Source organism: Canis lupus, chromosome 1, assembly GCF_011100685.1.
Source record: "Canis lupus familiaris isolate Mischka breed German Shepherd chromosome 1, alternate assembly UU_Cfam_GSD_1.0, whole genome shotgun sequence".
Lineage (NCBI taxonomy): Eukaryota > Metazoa > Chordata > Mammalia > Carnivora > Canidae > Canis > Canis lupus.
In genome coordinates, this window is record NC_049222.1 from 13,515,630 (window position 1) to 13,530,637 (window position 15,008).

At 36.1% G+C, this 15,008-nt stretch overlaps 1 protein-coding gene across 16 annotated transcripts in view; it reads right to left on the reverse strand.

The window, feature by feature from the left end:
- The window catches only part of SERPINB11 (serpin family B member 11), a 91,834-nt gene that overhangs the window by 48,443 nt on the left and 28,383 nt on the right, over window positions 1-15,008 (reverse strand). For 2 of the 16 annotated variants that reach the window (XR_005353383.1, XR_005353384.1), the window contains one exon: window positions 9,081-9,317. The exons of the other annotated variants lie outside the window; for them this stretch is intronic. The gene's annotated coding sequence lies outside the window, so the exon portion shown is untranslated. The remainder of the gene's footprint in view (window positions 1-9,080; window positions 9,318-15,008) is intronic. 16 annotated transcript variants of the gene reach the window in all.

The window sequence follows — 15,008 nt, forward strand, 5'->3', positions numbered from 1 at the left end:
CTGTGTCTCTGTCTCTCTGTGTGTGAGTCTCTCATGAATAAATAAATAAAATCTAAAAAAAAAAAAAAAACAAAGTTAAACAGAGTTATATATACCATGTGATGCAGTAATCATACTCTCAGGTATTATTACCCAAATGAATTGAAAACTTATGTCCGCTAAACACCTACACACATTTATAGAAGCTTTATTCTTACTTGTCAAAAACTGACGCAACAAAGATGTCCTTTAATTCATACAATGGAATATCATTTAGCACTAAAGAGAAATGAGCTATCAAGCCATGAGAAAACATGGAAGAATCTTAAATGCATATGATTAAGTGAAAAAAATCCAATCTGAAAAGGCTAAATTCTGTTCGATCCCAAGTATTTGACATTTTGGAAAAGGCAAAACTATAGAAACCAGAAAGATACGTGGTTTCCAGGGGTCCGGGAGAGAGGGATAAATATGTGGAGAACTTGTAGGGCAGTGAAAATTTTCCGTGTGATACTTATAATGGTGGATATGTGACATGATCACATCTTGGTTGACAAAGTCAACAGAACTGTGTAACAGTGAACTCTAAGGTAAACTGTGGACTTCAGTCAATAATAATGTATCAAGATCCATTCATCAACTATAACAAATGTGCCACACTAGTCCAAGTGAACAACAGAGAATACTGTGGCCAGTACAGAGTGAACCGTCTGTACTTTCTGCCCCATTTTTCTGTAAAGCTAAATTTGCTCTATTAAAAAGTCTACTAATTTTTTACAATAGCAATGCTGTGCCTGTTCTGAGAATAAGCCAGCTCAGCTTTTACTAGAAAATCCTTCAATTTGGCCATGATTAGCTGATCTCATTTCGCGGGACATGTTAAGGTGGCAAACATGATTATGCGTGACAAAGGAGGAATGACAAATGGTGGCTCCAGACTTCATTTCTAAGTCTTCCTCACTAGGAATTTGTCAAAAATCTTCCTTGGATATTCAATCAATATTTATGGAGGACCTGCTATGAGCCAGGCACTGTTCCAGCGTGCCACAATGAGTAGAGAATACCACAAAGCAACCGACATCAGGGATCTGTCCTGCGGTGACTATATGGGAACTGCTGAGCTGGGCTGGACTGGACTGGACTGATTCTATTGAGACATCCAAGTTTTGCAAATGTTCCTCCACCCTCGTTTCAGAAGGTTCTGATGTTCTTATTACAAAAATAAATAAGTAGAAAAAATAGTAACAGAGAAGCCCTGTTACTTATTAATTACAGGAAATTCTGAGTTTCCATCAGTAACTCAGATTTTTCAGTGTAGTATCTTCACCAATTATAAAGATGAGTGCTTTCTTCCACAGCTGCTTACTGTCTGCTGCTAATTGCCCTTTATCCCAGGAAATCTCTCTCATGCATCTACAGACTCTGCAGCTTCTGTCTTGGAACTGTGGCCCCCATTTAGCTGCCTCTCTGACTAGGCCTTAGCTGGAGTAGCGGTTGATTGGGTCTGAAGTGAAATGGAACATCCATGTGCCAAAACTAGGAATATTTAGTGTATCTGTGAACTCCATTAAACCCCTCCTCTGACAGCCGCGGGCCCTGAGTTTAAGAACATACATGCTGGTCTGCTTTCTGACTTTCTCAATCTCTCAAAAAATCACAAGCCCTCCACCCTGGCCTGGCATCACTCTCTCCATTTCCATGTTCCTTGGAGATTGCATTCCATGGTGCTCTTATTAGTGGGACTGGGAAGCAAAGTTCAGCTTTGCAAAGAAAGCCTTAAAAAGGGAATACATTGACAGTTGGGAGTTACTGTATAGTTGTGTTGTTATTTTTAGATTTTCAACCAGCATACTGAGTAATGACGAGAGCAGAAAATGGTGAATATAATGTGCTGCTATTACCTGAGGCTCGTGTACACAATAGTCTTATGTGAAGAGGAAGGAAGGGAAAGGGAAACGAGGGAGGAAGAAAGAAAAGAGAGGAGAACCTTCTGTAGCCCTTTCTCTGTCCCAGGTCTCTCCCTGTATCTTGGAGGGCTAAGCTGGTCACAGCTCATCAGACCTCCTGAAGACCCTATGCTGCTGCCTCTTGTGTTAAAAGCTTATTTTTCACCCTTTAAGTATATTTTGTAATTTAATTTATACTTGCTGCTGATTTTGCTTGTATGGTCCTTTTAATTCCAAGAGTTTATGATTGGAGCTAAGGGCTATCTGATTACCTGCTTGTCCCAGGTGATGGTACCAGCCCCAGCCTCCAGGAAGTGAGATACTGTGCTATTAACCAGGCAAGAGAGTCTGTAAGTGCTGAATCCTGAGATTCTGTAACCATCCCAGGAGCAAATGTCAGACTACTCTGTTGCCTAACTGGTTGCTTCACAAGGAAGAGGCAAACTAGAATTGCTTCTTCCAATTACACAGCACAATGAATAGAAACAAGATGACAGCCCTTGTAGTTCACGTTTGCTCAATGTATTAAAGAACAAAAGCCTGCAGAATCATTGGAGCTTGCTCACACAGGAGGACCAGGGGTGTTGGGCAGAGAGTCCTAAGGCTTTGAGATCTATTGTGTTTAAACAATGGTCCCAGATTTTCCAGGCAGCTTCATGGAGAATCCATGTTACTATCTTGCATATTGAGTCTAATCACATTCTACATCTTGGCCTCTCAAATTACTCATTCATATTACTGAATGTGTGTTTATTGGCAGGTGCCAAATGAGTGGCTGAGCAACACAAGGTAGAAATGGTCTCATTTTACTTTTACGGAAGCTATGAGAAAACTGGCCCAGAGTAAACATACAAAACATACTGGATTAATTAGTGATTACAAACCAAATGAACAAATAAATAATTAGTGAACAAATGATCATAATATGTTTGTGGTACAAGCAGTTATACCAGATCTGATCTCTAAGCCCTGTCTTCCCCAAACCTAGTGTCAACTGCTGGGAGATATTTGTGGTGTGTGGAAGATACCTGGCCTATCATCCTCCCTTAACGACATTTAAATGGATGCATTTCAGCTTATCCACATGAAAGGTGAAAGAGACCCCAAAGTTCATTTAGGACAAACCACTAATCTTATAGAAGATTTAAAAAAGGAAGCTTATAATTGATATACTTGTTTGGGGCCTGACTAGGAATACAACCAGTTGGTAGTTGGTCTCTACCTTGACCAATTAGATCTCTCTATCTTGTTGACATCTGAATCTTCCTTTCTTTTAACTGCTGCCTCTGTCCACCCAAATAAACCCTATATGGAATTCTGGGGTATCTCCTACTGCCTTTCTCATTGAAATATATTAGCATACTCCAAAAATAATTACCTCCTGCTCTGAAAGTTCCTAAGAAAAAGCAAGCCAGTTTGTGACTCGAAGACTAGGGGAAAATACAGCAGCAAATCATCTTATATCCTTTTACACAAAAGAAAAAGGGAAACAAATACAGCAAGTCTTGACCCCCAACCAGATAATAAAATGTAGCTCATGCATGCTCATTCCTCATTCTGATTAAATAGGAATCCTTCTGACAATAGCTAAGTCACTGGTATGGGGACATACTGGATGTTTTGCAAACAATAATCAGCCAAGGAAAATGCTCTTTTGCTCATGGGACCTGACACTTGCCTCCCTTTTCAAGAGACACCAGATAGCCAGACAGCACCAGCAAGGAGGATCCTACCAAAACAGACAGACAGTCCTAGGAAGTGTTCTTCATCCCTGTGAGCTGGAAACTCTTCAGAAATTCCTTTCTCTCATCTAGAGGCCCTAGGTGATCCTGCCTAGGAATCTCCTTTCACATTTTCAAGTGGTACCAGCCATTACCAATGGGACACTCAGCTGTAATAGGTATCAACGGGACCAAAACAGCACAGCAAAAGCTCTGAAAATAAAATTTTCATCAGAATCACAGTCCACAGAACTTGGCCAGGACTTGTATGCCGAATCTAAACAGGATCATTGCCTATTAAAATAAAAGATTTAAAGAGGACCCAAGCTCTAACAATAGCCAAAAGACCCAGGATATGATTTAAAAATCAATCCCTTGATGAAATCCCAATAGTTCAGGACAAAAAGCTTTTGCACAACAAAGGAAACACTCAAAAAGACTAAAAGGCAATCTATGGAATGGGATAAGATATTTGCAAATGTCTTATCCAATAAAGAGCTAATATCCAAAATCTAAAAGGAACTTCTCAAATTCAACACCCTAAAAATGAAAAATCTAGTCAAGAAATGGGCACAAGACATGAACAGACATTTCTTCAAAGAAGACATACAAATGGCCAACAGAAACATGAAGACATTCAACATCACTTAGCATCAGGGAAATACAAATCAAAACCAATGAGATGCCACCTCACACCAGTCAGAATGGCAAAAATTAATAACTCAGGTAACAACAGACCTTGGCAAGGATGCAGAGAAAGGGTAACCCTCTTACACTGTTGATGGGAATACAAGCAGGTACAGCCACTCTGGAAAACAGTATGGAGGTTATTTAAAAAGTTAAAAACAGAAGTATCCTTTAACTCAGCAATTGCACTACTAGACATTTATTCAAAGGATATAAACATAGTGATTCAAAATGGTACATGAGCTCCAATCTTTATAGCAGCAATGTCCTCAACAGCCAAACTATGAAAAAAGTCCAGATGTCACTCAACAGATGAATGGATAAAGAAGGAGTGGTATATATATATATATATATATATATATATATATATATATATATATAGTGGACTATTACTTAGCTATCAAAAAGAATGAAATCTTACCATTTGTAGTAACATGGATGGAATTAGAGGGTATTATGCTGAGTGAAATAAGTCAGTCAGAGAAAGGCAAATACCATTTGATTGCACTCATACGTGGAATTTAAGAAACAAAACAGATGAACATGGGGAAGAGAAGGAAAAATCAAATAAGATGAAAATTGAGAGGGAGGCAAACCATAAGAGATGCTGAACTCTAGGAAACAAACTGAGGATTTCTGGAGGAGAGGTTGGTGATGGGGTAACTGGGTGATGGGCATTAAGGAGGGCATGTGATGTGATGAGCACTGGGTGTTGTATGCAACTGGTGAATCACTAAATTCTACCTCTGAAACTGATTTTTTAAATTTTGTTAAATTTTAAAAATCACCTATCAAATCAAGGACTAGAAAAATTAAAAGTAAATGAGAAGAGGTAACCAAATAACACCTAGCAGTGTTATCAATAGCAGATAGATCCAATATTGGGATTATCTGACATAATTTTAAACCAAACATCAGACAAATTGTTTCAGCCAACAATTACAAATTCTGTTGCAACAAATGAAAAATTAGAAAATTTCAAGAAATGGCAATTATTATAAAAGAGAACTAAAAAGAAATTATAACACATGCAATAACAAAACTACAAAACGTTCTGAATGGGTTCAATATTAGAGTAGAGAAGACAAGATAGGATCAGTAAACCTAGCAACAATCTAATAGAATTTACCCTATTTTATTTATTTTTTATTAAAGATTTTATTTATTTATTCATGAGAGACACAAAGAGAGAGAGGCAGAGACACAGGCAGAGGGAGAAGCAAGCTCCATGCAGGGAGCCCAATGTGGGACTCGATTCCAGGACTCCAGGATCATGCCCTGGGCTGAAGGCAGATACTAAACTGCTGAGCCACCAAGATGTCCCAAATTTACTCAATTTTAACAGATTTATAGAACTTATACAATTTACCAAGAAAAAACAGACCAAAAAAATTAACAGATTTCAGGAACATTCAAGACAATAACATAAGATCCAATATTTGTATCATCAGCATCTCAGAGAGAAAAGAGTGGAACTGAAAGAATGTTCTAAACAATAGTGGCTAAAATGCCATATTTAGCAAAAGGCATAAACCTCCAAAATAAAAAAAACTGAATGAACCCCCAAATAAGATAAACACAAAGAAATACATGTGAAGACACATAAAAATTTAATTCTGAAAAGTAAAGAGAAAGGAAAAAAAACCTTGAAATCAGCAAGAAAAAGAAAATGGCATGTTACCTGTAGGAAAAACACTTATTTGAGTGACAGCAGATTTCTTATCTGAAACCATGGAGACCAAAGGGAAGTGTCACACTTTTTCAATTGCTAAAAGAACTACCAATTACCAGCTCCACATCCCACAATAGGGGATATTGTGGATATTCCTTATAGGAATAAGGAAGAAATAAAGACATTTTCAGATGCAGGAAAAGTAAGGAATTTTTCACTAGCAGACCTACTCTTCTTAAAGGGTAAAAAAAAAAAAAAATTCCTTCCTTAAAAAGTGTTCTTCAAAGAGAAAATGATAAAAGAAGGAATCTTGCCTCATCCTGAAGAAATATCAATGGACACAACAGAAATATGGGTTTATACATTAAGTAGCCTTCTCCTCATTAGTTTTATGAATCATATTGATGACTGAAGGGCACCTAAGTGGTGCCGTCAGTTAAGTATACAACTCTTTGTTTCAGCTCAAGTCCTAATCTCACGTTCATGGGGTCATGAGATCATGAGTCTCTGGCTCCTTGCTTAGAGGGGAATCTACTTAAGACTCTCTTTCGCTCCTCCACTACCCCCCCCCCAAGTATTAACTCTCTCTCCCTCTCTCAGTAAAATAAATAAATAAATCTTTAAATAAATAAATCATATTGATGATTAAACAAGTTATAACAAAAAAACAAGTTATAACACTATCTGAAATTCAAAACAATGAAATTTTGAAATGGGGGAGAAAAAGACTAATATTATCAATAATAAAGCAAGGGATATCTTACCAGATCCTGTAGCCATTAAGACATAATAAGGGAAAACTACAAACAACTTTATACTGATAATTCTGACAATTTAGAAAAAATGACCCAGGGACACCTGAGTGGCTCAGTGGTTGAGCATCTGCCTTCAGCTCAGCGTGTTATCCCAGGATCCGGGATGGAGTCTTGCATCAGGCTCCCTACAGGGAGGCTACTTCTCCCTCTGCCTATGTCTCTGCCTCTCTCTCTCTCTCTCTCTAATAAATAAATAAATAAATCTTTAAAAAAGAAAAAATGACCCAATTCTACAATAACCATAAGCTAATAAACTAAAGTAAGACAGATCTGAATCATTTTATTACCATTAAATCTCCAGATACAAATGGTTTCATGACAAATATTTCAACAAACATTTAAAAAAACTGACAAAAAATAGAAAATAAAAATAATTTAGGAGAGAAAAAACACTTTCCAATTCATAGCATTAGGCCAAGATTACCTTGATACAACAACAACAACAACAAAAACTAAAGAAAACTACAAACCAAGAACTCTCCTGGACATAAACGTAAAAATCCTCAACAAAATATTAGCAACTCAAATCCAATAACATACAAAAAGGATTATATAATTTTACCAAGTGGAATTTATTCCAAGTACGAAAGACTGGTCCATCATTCAAAAATCTCCACCGTATCAGCAGCCTAAAGAAGAAAAACCCTATGATTAAAGCAAATGATCTAGAAAACATTTAACTAAATCAAGCACCCACTCATGATAAAACCTCAGCAAAATTGAAATAGAGGCAGATGGCCTGAACTTGATAAAGTACATCTACCAAAAACCTACAGATAACATTAAATTTAATAGTGAAAGACTGAAACATTTCCTCTTATATTAGGAACAAAAACAAAGTTGTCCCTCTTGCCACTCTTATTCAACACAATCCTAGATATTCTAGCCACTTTCATAAGGTAAGAAAAAAGAATGAAAGATATATTGGAAAGAAAGAAAACTCCCCCTATTTTCAGATGACATGACTATCTATATAGAAAATCCCAAGAAATCTCCAGAAAACTTCTAGAATTAATAAGTGACCTTGGCAAGGTTGCAGGACACAGTATCAACATATAAAAGTTAATCATATTTCTCTATACTAACAAAGAGCTGTGGAAACCAAAGTATACTTTAAATTTAAAACACACTTATTAAAAAAATAATAATAAAAAAAAATAACACACTTATTGGGCAGCCCAGGTGGCTCAGTGGTTTAGTGCTGCCTTCAGCCCAGGGCTTCATCCTGGAGACCCAGGATCAAGTCCCATGTCAGGCTCCCTGCATGAAGCCTGCTTCTCCCTCTACCTCTCTCTTTCTCTCTCTCTCTCTCTCTCTCTGTCTCTCATGAATAAATAAATAAAATCTTTAAAAAATAAAATAAAACACATTTATTACTTATGATTTAAAAAAAAGAAAACAGAAGATATTCACTTCTCTCCGCAGATTTCTTAGCTTATCTCTTAGAAGGAGAGATATAATTTTTTAAATTATGCCTCATTCAGCATTTGTATGCCACATTAATTTACTGCAGGACTGGAAAATCTATGCATATAATGACACAATTGATTCCTTGAATTCCATCTCACTGAAGGACATGCAAGCCAAGATCACAGAAAATATGTGTTAGATAAGTTTGTACAGGTTTTACAGTGCAGTTGCCCATATCAATGTTAAGGACTTAACAACATACATTGAATGAGAGTATATATAAGCAGAAAAATACCTAAAATAAGGTGTACTGATTTGTTAACATAAATACTTGACCAGGGACTAACAGGAATCTAGCCCTATAATTCCCGTAGGAGCAATGAATGGTTCAATATTCACTAATTCAGTGTTTCATGATGACTAAAGAACATAATTGTCATGAATACCAAAATTGGATGATATCTTGTTTCTTCTCTAAATGCAGCCTAAAGAATTTTTTAAGGACGTGGCTACCTGTCAATGTTGCAAAACATCAATATTCTAAATATCACATTCTGATGTGAAAGAAATTAAGAAAATGTTAACATCGCCAACCTATTAATATTCGATGAAAACTCACCTTAGAAAAAAATACCTGTACATACGTTCATATAGTTTTGCAACCATAAGAGCTTCTGATATAGTTCAATCCGCATTTTAAGGCAAAGAAATAAGCTCACAGACTTAGCATATGAAAAATATGAGCAAGCTCACCAATAAACAAAAGAAAATTAAAAGAACAAGAGGGTATCATTTTACACATATTAGAACAAGGTGTTTTAGTGGGCAGTGGACAAATAGGTACACTTACATATTGCAAAATGACTCCCACTACAGCATTGGCTAAGACCTCCAATCACACCACGTGATTATCATCTTTCTTTTTATGGTGAGCTTTTGTTCAAGGAGAGCTGTCTAATTGTTAATCTCTGTGGGAGGTGGTCAAGTCTGGGGTCTCTCAACACTGCCATGTTGGTGATAATCATTTCAGAAAGCTTTAAATCTCTCAAGGTTGAGCAATTTCACTTCTAGAGAAAGCTTTCCTCATCTGTACAAAGAGACAGGCATTGGTTACTCACCATATGATCCAGTAATTGCATACTTTGGAATTTACCCAAGAGAACTGAATACATATGTCACAAAAGGACTAGTACGCAGATGTTCTAGAAACCTTATTCATAACAGCCAAAAAAACTGGGAATATCTCAAATTTTTATCAGATCTGTAGTGAATGGTAATACAATGGAAGAGTTCTCAGTGGAAAAAAGGAATAAAGTACTGATTCCTGTAGCAGCATGGATGAACCTCCCACATACTATGCTAGGCAAAAGAAGTGGGAGAGAAAGAGGGCATATTATATAATTCCACTTACATGATGTCCTAAAACAGGCAAAATGAACAGAAAGCTTAGTGGTTTCCTAGGGCTGGAACTGGAGAAGAAATGGACAGTAAAACAGTCCTAGGAAAATTTCTGGTTGAGATGAATGCTCTACAACTTGATTGGGTGGTGCTTACACAGGTGCTTACACATTTGTCAAAAGTCACTGCACTATACTTTATAATGTGTGGATTTATTTTATGTAAATTATAGCTCAATGAAATTGATAAACAATGAGGACTAAGGTGAAATTTCTATAAAGCACACACAGTAACTATTGTCTCTGGAAATACGGAAGGAGAACACTTTTTAATTAAATCTGTTGTTAAAAATAACCCCATACTTAAAAAAATTAAAAGTTACATTATGCATACATCCCATGTCACCTCACCTAATTTTAAGTGATGTGTACTCAAAGGTAGATTCAATAAAGTCTTCAATTAAATACTTTAATGATTAAAAATACCACTAAGTCAAAAACAGCATTTGTGTGTATTTGCGTATTTTTAAGGGGAGTCCATATACTAGTATGGTTTGGGGCTATAACCTTTTGATTCACACTAAAGTGCCAGCAGTTTTAGAAATCATTGCTTTTGCACTATCTATGTGAATCTCAACACAGTGAAAAAGGCAAATGATGTCTTGGTGTTTTTATGAAACTGGTTCTGATGTCGGGGACTGGGGAACTTCCAGGGTCTGCAGATCACACAAGAAAAATCCTTTCCACATATATAAACCCTGGGATTGTCTACTGGATTAGGAAATCAGAAAGTCTATAATGAACTTAAGCAAAAATTATGCTGTTGAAATAGATGAAAAGATACTAGATTTGCAGTGGGTAAAGAAGGAAAATTTGGAGTCTAGACTCTCAAAACGTTAAATGACAAAAGAAGTTTAGTGCACGGAGTGGCTAGAAGAAAGTGGTTTGTTTGCTTGCTTAAGAATGAAAGAGTTTCAATATATTTACACCGGAGGAGGGGGGCTCCACTAGAGATAGAGGCTCATTTAGAAAAGGTGTGTTATTAATGAAAGAAGTTCTTGAGAAAATGGAAGATGGGAATAAGAGGACAAGAAGGAGGAAGAAGGAGCAGCCCGGGTGGCTCAGCGGTTTAGCACTGCCTTCGGCCCAGGGTGTGATCCTGGAGACCCGGGATCAAGTCCCACGTCGGGCTCCCTGCATGGAGCCTGCTTCTCCCTCTGCCTGTGTCTCTGCCTCTCTCTCTCTGTGTCTCTCATGAATAAATAAATAAAATCTTTAAAAAAAAAAAAAAAAAAGAAGGAGGAAGAAGGATGAGAGGCACATAAGGTCTGAAGTTTATTTTTTTTTCTCATGGTTTATTGAGATAGAATACAGTTCATATTACATACATACAATATAATTTGCCATCAAAGTGTACAATTCAGTTTGGGGTATATTCACTGAGTTGTACTATCATCCCCACTATCTAATTATAGAACATTTGTATCATTCCAATAAAAAAACCACATACCTATTATGCAGTAACTTCCCTATCTCCTCTCCTCTCAGCCACTAGCAACAACTAATCTACTTTTCATCACTATAGATTTACCTATTCTGCATATTTCAGATAAATGAAAGTGTGAACTTTTGCGTCTGGCTTCTTTCACTTAGCATAATATCTTCAAGGTTCATCTATGTTGTATCAGCATTTTATTCCTTTTAATGGATAAATAATAGCCCATTGTATGGATATGCCACATTTTGTTTATCCATTCATTAGTTTATGGGCATTTGGGTTGTTACTACTTTTGGGCTATTGTGAATAGTGCTGCTATGAACATTTATGCACAAATTTTTGTGTGGACATATGTCTTCTTTTTTTTCTTGGGTATATAACCAGAATTGCAATTGCTAGCTCATTTGGTAACTCTATGTTTAGCATTTTGGCCAATGAGTTCTTTTTTTTTTTTTTATCATTCATTTGGGGAATATAAAAAAATAGAGGGAATAAAGGGGAAAGGAGAAAAAAATGAGTGGAAATATCAGAGAGGGAGATAGAACATGAGAGACTCCTAACTCTGGGAAATGAACTAGGGGTGGTAGAAGGGGAGGTGGGCACGGGGTGGGGGTGACTGGGTGACGGGCACTTGACGGATTAGCACTGGGTGTTATTCTATATGTTGGCAAATTAAACACCAATAAAAAATAAATTTATATTAGAAAAAAGGTCTGAAGTTTAGAGGATGATAGGAAATTGAAGAAGTTCTATAATAATATCCTTTACTTTTTTCTTTAATGAAATAGGAGAAAAAGACATCAACTGAAAGTTATAATGCTATGGGATGAATAGAGAATTTATAAAGGATACAAAGTTAAAGAACTTTTTGAGGAAAATGTGAGGAGTTGACCCAAGATGATAAAAAGATTGGCAAACACTGTTGGGAGAACAACTTGAATCAGAAATCATGACTTGTGTGTGTGTAAGTGTGCTAAACACAGCATGAAATTTACCATTTTAATCACTTTAAACTCTACAGATTGTTGTGCAGCCATCATCAATATGGTGGTTCCTCAAATTGTTTTCCACAATAGTTGCACCATTTGCATTCTCACTAGCAATGCACAAGGGTTCTATTTTTCTCCACATTCCTGCCACATTTGTTGTTTTCTGGGAGCACATTTGTGTATCTTCCTTGGAAAAATTCCTATTCGAGTCCTTTGCAATTTTACTATTGGGTTTTGGTTTTTTGTTAATGAGTGCTAGGAGTTCTTGATATATAGAGATATTAATCCCTTATCAGATATATGACTTGCAAATGTTTTTCCCATTATGTGGATTGCTTTATACTCTCTAGACAGTGCCCTTTGATGTAAAAAAGTTTTAAATTTTGATTAAGTCCAATTTATCAATTTCCTCTTTTGCTGCCTAGATTTTGGGTAGTATGTCAAAGAAATTATTGCTAAATCCAATGTCTTGTTTTTCTACTATGTGTTTTCCTAAGAACTTTATAGTTTTAGCTCTTAACAGTTAGGCCTTTGACCATTTTGACTTAATGTTTATATATGGTGTAAGGTAAGGGCCCAACTTGATTCTTTTCCACAAGGATATCCAGTTTACTAGCACCGTTTATTTAAAAAGACTGTCCTGTCCTCCATTATGGTCTTGATACCCTTGTCAAAAGTCATTTGACCACATATTCAAAAGTTTTTTTCCAGGTTTTCTACACTACCCCATAGGTGTATTAGTCTGTCTTTATGCCACATTGCACTACTACAAGTTTATAGTATGCTTTGAAACCAGAACATGTCAACTTCTAAATTTATCCTTCTTTTTCAGATTGTTTTGGCTACTGGGGATGCCTTGAGACTACATATGAATTTTAGGATGGGTTTTACTGTTTGTGAAAAATAAAAATGTCATTAGAATTTAATAGAGATTGCATTGAAGCTGTACATAGATTTGAATAATATTGTTATTTTAGCAATGTTAATTTTCTTACCCATGAACACAGGGCATCTTTCCATTTATCTATGTCTTCTTTAATTTCTTTCATCAATGCTTTATAGTTTTCATTCTATAAATCTTTTGCCTATTTAGTTAATTCTGTAATTATTTTTGACACTGTTGTAAATGGATATGCTTTCTTAATCTTTTCAGATTTTTCTTGTTCAGAATATAAAAATATAAACCATTTTTGTTTATTGATTTCATATCTTAGAAATTTTCTGAATTATTTATTAGTCTTAACAGACTTTTTTGTGGAGTCTTTAGGGTTTTCTACTTACAAGGTCATGTCATATTAAATATAGAGATCATTTTACTTCTTCCCTTCCAATTTGAGCGCTTTCCATTTATCTTTCTTGCTTAGCTGTTGTAGCTAGAACTTCCAATACTATGTTAAGTAAAAATGGAAAAAGGGTAACAGATTTCAGTCTTTCACTATGCAATACAATATTAGTTGTAGGTATTTCATAAATATCCTTTATCATGTTGAGGAAATCTTCTATTCCCAATTTGATGAATATATTTACCATGAAAATGTACTAAGTTTTGTCTAATTATTTTCTACATCATTTAAGATGGTCACATGGTGTTTCCCCCTTCGTTCTATTAATGTGGTGTATAGTACATTGATTGATTTTCATATAGCCTGTTCTTGCATTCCAGAAATAAATCCTACTTGGTCATAATGTATAATCCTTTTAGTATGCTGCTGAATTCAGGTGGTAACACTCTATGAGGATTTTTCTATCAATATTCATAAGAGATATTGGCCCGTACTTTTCTTTCCATAGTGTCCCTCTTGCTTTGATATCAGGGTAATGTTGCCCTCACAGAGTTAAGTTAGGAAGTGTCCCTCGAGTTCAATTTTTTGAAAAGTTTGAAAAAGACTGGTGTTAATTTTTTCAATATCTCCTAAAACTCTCCAGTGAAGCCATTTAGCCCAGGGCTTATCCTTTGTTGGAAGAAACTATGACTTAAATGAACACAAAATGAAATTATATTCCTCTTTATAATCAGATAAAATATAATCCACCCACCATCCTTATAAGAAGAGAAGAGACACATAGAGAAAAAGGTCCCATAAAGGCAGAGGCAGAGACTAAATGCACAAGTCAAGGAACAGGAGCCCCGAGAAGCTAGAAGAAGCAAGGATTCTCCCAGAGAGCCTCCAGGGGAAGTGTAGTCCTGATAACACCTTGATTTTAGAGCTCTGGCTTCCAGAAGTGTGATAAAATAAAGTTTGGTTATTTTAATCCACACAGTTTGAGGTATTTTATGATGGAATCTACTACCCTGATGGAGAGTGGAGGAAGAATTCTCTCTTGTACTTTCCTCCCTATATTTCTGAATTATCTTAATTTAACAGAGCAAGCATCCAGTATTTCAACATTTTTTTTTAAAAAAGTACTTTCAAAGAAGTACATACATATACTCCCAAACATCACTGGAATTATATTGTAAATAAAATTTGATTTAATGTCCTGAATTTCAGGAACAATTCTTTTACAGAGAGTACAATTAATTAACAGTTTTGTCAAGTGATCCTCATAGTGTAGGGAGGACATCACTGTAATGATTCAAGGTCAGGAGTCTCTTGTACAGTAGTATATAATTACTGGTACCTGTGGAAATAGATTGTATCCTGCTTGGGCAATTGGGAAACTTAAAGAGGTGGTAACTGTTCCTGGCAGTCCTGGAGAGACAGATGTTAAAGGTAGGGTCATTCCAGGAATGCAGAGGCTTGTTCCAGAGGTAGTGAGATGGGAAGTATATGGTGATAGGATGGCCTTGGAATTTTGGTTCAGGGTATGAGGCTTACCAAGTCACACTAGTCATCCAAATGTAAAGGCACCTGTGCAAACCTCCCTTGTCTGTAAGTTCCAACTTCTGGCAC